Genomic DNA, 6,294 nt, shown 5'->3' with positions numbered 1-6,294 from the left:
AGACCGTCTAGACTGTAGTCTATTCAGGTCTTACGTTACACTTAGACCATCTAGAGACTAGAGTAGAGCGGTAGAAGGATCTGCATACGATAGAACCCATCGTTCTTACTCTATGCCCTAAGTAAGAGTAGGCCTAGACCATATGGGCTGTAGGCCTATTAACTCTGAACTATAGAATACTAGTTCTGGCTAAAGGTTCATTTACAGCTCTATCAGAAAAAGGAAATAAACACTTACCCTAGGTCTAGTGTGTGCAGTACCGTACTATACTCCTACTACAGTACAGGGTAGAAATGTTCTACTCTCTACGTAGACGTAGGCCTACAACGTAGGTCTACTAACCTTAGGTATAACAATTGTTAGATCCAGACGTTTATATTGGGCATTATTAACAGCCTGATATCAATGAAAATTAATTTCTAGTCTACACTCAGATCTACATCTAGATACGGTCTAAATCTAGAGCTAGACTGTCTGTTGGGAATCTAGTCTTAACGTTAGTATCTCTAACAACAACGTAAGGCCTAAACTGCCTCATGTCTATAGTATAGATAACAGATCTAGATATATTTCTAGGGCTAAATGGTAATAATTTAGCTTTTAACCTGTAGATTCTAGATTCTTTATATTACAAACTTAAAGACTGTCTATGCCGAATAAGATCTTTAAAAAAAAATAGAAAACTAAGTAAAGACAAAAAACCTGCGATTCGGCCTAAGTAACGGCATGATTAGATCTTCCTAAATCCTAGGTTTAGTAGAAACTCTACCTGTACCGGTATAGTTTTTAGGGTCTAATTGTTAAACTAAAGTGTTAGTGTTGGCCAATTTCTGACTTCTTTAGGATTGGATCGAAAATGCCATTATTTTTTTATGGACGGTACATCCTAGATATTCATTAAACTTCTCGAGATCAATCTGATAGATCCAAGAAAACGGACCATTTATTACATTGAAACACAAAATGAGAAGCTATGGATAAAAAAATGGACTTAAAGGCAAATGGTCCTGGTGGTGTAGTCAAATGCGTACGCGGGGGCACGGCGCAAGTTTCCTATAGAGACCTACGCTATAGACCTCTCTTTAGCGCTTACGCTGTGACGCATTTCCCCGAGTCCGAAGAAGTCTGATCCACTGTAGTCAGTGGTCTGATCACAGTTCGGCCCATGATTCAGCTGAGGAAGATGACAGCTTTAGCAAACTTCTTTTGTGATGTCATGATAAGAAGCACATATGCACGCACCTTGGCATTACTACAGACTGCGTGATGCGCAGAGAAGACAACGAAGGCAACGTTACTTAGCAACACCTACGCGCTTTACTCTTGATGACAGCTCAACTTCGGCAATCTTAGTATCAATGTTAACGGTGGTCGGCAGTATCACCAACAGCGCCCTCTACTCTACCGGTACTGTGCGCCTTTAACCAGCAGCGCAGTATCACATTGTAGTTCGCGTAACCTACCGCACAGTACATTGATTTCACGTACACTAACAATGGACAAGTGCTGCAGTAATAAGTATGCCTAGGCCTAAGGTTGACGGGAGCGTGATGTCAGACAAGATGCAAACTCTAGGCTTAAAAAAAAAAGAAAAAAGTTTGTAACAAAATTAAATAGTAAGGCATACCGCATATTGATCTGTTTTGAAGCCTGCTAGTCTACGAAGGGAAAGAAAGTGGCAATTTAGGGTTGAGGGTCATTGCTTTTGGATTCCTTGCTTTAGCGTGACTGTCGTCTTACTGCATACATTCAGTTAACTTCTAAACAACGCGCAGCGCGTTCGTCGCTACCAAGGCCGCGCATGTGCGTGTTAGGATTTTCCGTGTCCGTGCGGGATGCAGAAACATCTTGGTCCAAGCGTTGTCGTAAGTCGACTTACGCAGTTTTGCCTGATTAACATCTGAAAACTCATTTCGTATCTCGCCTTACGCAGTTCTGCCAGATTAATCGCCCCCTCTCCCTAGGAATTTTGCTAAAAGTACTTTCTAAAAATAACTTTCTGTACCGAACCACAACTCATTTTTGGGCCCACTTGAAAGAGCATGAGAAAAAAAACACAAAACACTCTCTCAAAACCTGAAAATCGACGAAAGTCGACTTAGGGAGTTCTGCCAGATTACGGCCGTCGGGCTTTCAATTTATCTCTTTCTGGCATCAATCTCAAAATACTGTCGGTCATCCAAGGAGAATCTCTTTGCTTAATACGCCTTTTCCATAGTAATACATGTTTGTCAGCCACAGTCATAATCGAAGAAGAGAAAATAGTGCAGGCCTTTTCCGGATCGTTCGATTAAAATACACAGTCAAAATCGATATTGTTAACATCATTAATGAAAAGTTCTTCATCAAAATGTTGGAAACGTTTTTCCAGTTTTATATTCATGCTGCCCAATATTATGACATTTAAACCTTCCAACAACACAACATATCATATAATGATCACTAATAGACGTTTCAATTACTCCACTGTCACATATATTGTTGTCACTATTACTGAATATAAGATCAACTGTTGTCGCACTGCTTTGAGTTACTCTTATGGGCTCATGAATAAACTGTGTAGCATTAAAGGACTCCATGATGTCCAGAAGTTTTCTCGTGTGCCAGGGTATACATGTACTCATCACGTCATAACTCAAATCTCCCAATCAATGATAATTATGACATTTTCAAATCATCAATTTTCATCATTACTTTTTTCAAATTCCACAAGCAAATCATTACTCAAATTGGGAGGTCCAGCACATGATATAAAATGATTTTTTTTTTTTGCAACTCAGGTTTTACTTCTATTACAATCAATTCCAACATATCTCTTATATATCAAATTCATCCTTACGTACAAAAATTATATCGTTTTTTATGAATACAGCAACGCCACCACCTTGTCTATTTCTATCACTCCGTAACAATGTGTAACCAGGTATAACTAATTTCACGATCATCACCCACAGGAAATAAGTGAGTTTCACTTAGAGTTATTATATCCATATCAGATGCAAAAGCAAGATTTCTAACTTCATCAATGTGTTTCATCAACGATGCACAATTCAAATGAACAATCTTTAGGCCCTTTTAAGATTGTAAATTACTAATATTATTCTTAACTTTATCTTATTCTTCAGTTGTCACTGTCATTGGCTCAGCGACCGTGCTTATAGATTCTACTTCAATACAAGAGCTAAAAGAGTCACCAAACGGCAACATTTTTAACAGACATACATTGCATGCCCAATCACCATTTGATTCAGGAAAAAGATCGGGATTCGCTAGAACATTCAAGATGGCCCCAATAATTGTAAATAGTACACAACGTAGCAAGTTAGCATTTTTATTATTTTTGACTGATTTTTTTTTTTTTTTACAGAAAACACAAGGATATCTAGGAGGCATAAAAAATCACATTACAAATAAACGAGGGTAAAACAAAACAGTGCAGAAAATCATAAATCCAAGTATATGGGTATACAAACGTCTATAAATTGGAATATATGAAAGAGCAAACGATATATCGGCCTTTAGCCCACACGAGGATAGGCTTACAGAGCATTCAAGTCACTCTGAGCTCGAATGACTTTGTTCATTGTCTTTCCGCTTGTCTTCATTTTCACGATGACACAACCATCACTTGACCACACAAAGAGGGCACTTTGTTTCCTTCTTGCGCTGTTGAGTAAATGCAGGTTCGCTTTAGTTAACTGTTCTTGTACCACGATGTTTGAACCTTTCCGTAGACGACGATGTGAGATGACCGCATGACGTTGTCTGTATGAGGTATACTTCACAACATTAGGACGTGGCCTGTTCGCTGGTTTGCCATCCTTGGATTTTGAAGGACGCTTCGCTTGATCACCCAAACGATGTGAGCGGTCAATGTCTTCCTTAGAGATCTTCAGCCCAAGGTGATCTTCCGCGATGTTAGAGATGAGGTCTCTGTGTGATGCGGTCTCTACGGCAACGGGGCTCTGATAGGTCCTGTCTTTTCAACGGCAATATACATGGAGAAGCCTCATTGTCTTCTTCTTCATAACCAAAGAACACTAAACAATTCCTCCGCGAATATTGTTCCAGATCCGCAGCTGTCAAACGAAGATTATTCATTGGGGTGCGTTGAACCTCAACAACAGCAGAAAGACGAGCATTTTCGTCAACCAGCGATATTTTTTGAATCTCCAAATCCATCAGTCGGCCCTCCTGCTCATCCAAGCGATCATGAAGTCCGGAAAACTCCTTTTGAAAGGATTCTTGGATTGGACTAGAGTAGATTTTTGTTATCGTTCTAAAAGCGCGAAAACATGTCATTCACGAGCCTAGCTGTTGCGTCATCGACCTCAGAAATCGGATGCGCCATATTGGATGGAATATATTATTGTAGGGATAATGGAAATTCAAAGGAACACCGTATAACTGTAGACAGTAATTTGACTGACCATTGACGACTCGATACTCACAAAATACGCTCCAAGTGTCTTCATAAGTCATGGAGTAATGTTCAATAGGAGGTCAGGATGCAACGACTAACAAATTTGAGTCATTAATTGAGTATCTATAGGCAATTGTCAGAGTATGCCTATGGATCATCGAGGGTATGAGAGTTCGGGTGGATCTGGAAGTACACCTACTATTAAGCAAGTTGAATATCCCTGCAGGCAAATATCAAAAACAAAGTGTGATTCAATGCAGTAAGATTGTCTTGGAGGTCCTTGAAATCACTTACATGATGCAAGTCGATACTTACGATTGGTCACCGCGGTGCACCGGTGACTGGACATTTGACCGACACTGGAAGAGCACGTATGGGAGTGTCTCCATGGTGCACAAGAGAACATGGTGTTCCCTCCTCAGAAATATGCACTAAAGTTCATAATTCACAAAACCACCGGTTAAGTCAATGATTGACATGTATTAGGCAAATAGTACTTCATATATAATAACCCTCGAGCAAAGAAGCCGATGTATTGCCGCTGGAAATCACAAGCATCGTGAGTAATCTCAGGCTGCATGGAGTCTATAATGACTATGGAATATCAATGTCACAACGATGGACACATTTATTTTCTGTTAATCTCAAGTTTTTTCAGTCTTTTAGTTCGTCGCTACATTTTACAGAAAAGCATGGTTCATCCTTCACCACTGAAAGAGGCTGAACGTTTTTTTTTTTCAATGGGAAGGAGAAACAGAAATGAGGTTCACCACTTTTTATCACTAAACTTGCACTCATTATTCAAAGGTACTAGGTGTTACAAAAAACATTTCCCAATTTGATCCTGAAGAATTAGAAAAAAATATATATATCAGATAACAATGACATTGATATGAACATTAACTGAATAGTGTACAATTTTGTTAGAGGTAATTCAGAAATGATAGCATAAGTCAGTTGCATTAAATTCAAGATTTATTTTATGTTAGGTTTCAGATTTTGCTCTGTTTTCAACCCTCTGTACAAAATTTTGATATTGCACAGGGGTCATTAGTGTGTATGGAAGTGTGTGGTTAACACCCTAGCAATGGTCCTCAACAACTGCCAGGATGGGAATGCTCTATTACATATTCATGAGAAATTCTACTACCACAGCTAGTCTTTATTCATCCTGAAATGTGGTGAATGCAAGCACATGAAAACATGTTCTTATTTTTTTGTTCATGTGTATGCATTTTACACTACCATGAATTCAGACTAACACTGCCCAGGGCAATGCACAAGAATTATTTATAAAGCATTCACGTGCCTTGGAGCAGGAGTCCAGATGCCTATTCAGTAGAGCTGTGGAAAGGTGTATTCGTGATATTCATGTCTATTGTTCAGGGTCATTGTAAACACACACTTACGTACACTTCATTGGTTCTTGTGTTAATGAGTTCAATATTTTGTACAGAGGGTTTAAATTTGACCAAGATCTGGAACTTAACTTTAACATTAATCATGAATTTAATGAAACTGATTCATGCCTGCATATTAAAAATCACCTCCAACTAAATTACACACTATTCAGATTTATTCATATCAATGGCAGTGTTATCTGATGTATAATTTTTTAACTATTGAAAGGATCAAAAGTAGGGTTTTATGTAACACCTAGTACTTCGTAAGTGCAGGGCAGAGCTGAGTTCTTTTGTGCTTTTCGTGTGATTTGGTGTTTGCTTGTTTTTTTTTTCTTGTTTATTTTGTGTCATACCATGTATGTGTTGCGCGCATGCGCACGGTGCTTGGATACGAACATGGCGGTCCACAGCACGGTAAAATAAAACACAGCAAGGTCCGTGAACCTACACCATAGCTCAATCTTGTAT

Source organism: Diadema antillarum, unplaced genomic scaffold, assembly GCF_040938485.1.
Source record: "Diadema antillarum isolate AM-2024a unplaced genomic scaffold, OU_Dant_1.0 scf00000139, whole genome shotgun sequence".
NCBI lineage: Eukaryota > Metazoa > Echinodermata > Echinoidea > Diadematoida > Diadematidae > Diadema > Diadema antillarum.
Note: the sequence above shows the minus strand (reverse complement) of the source record.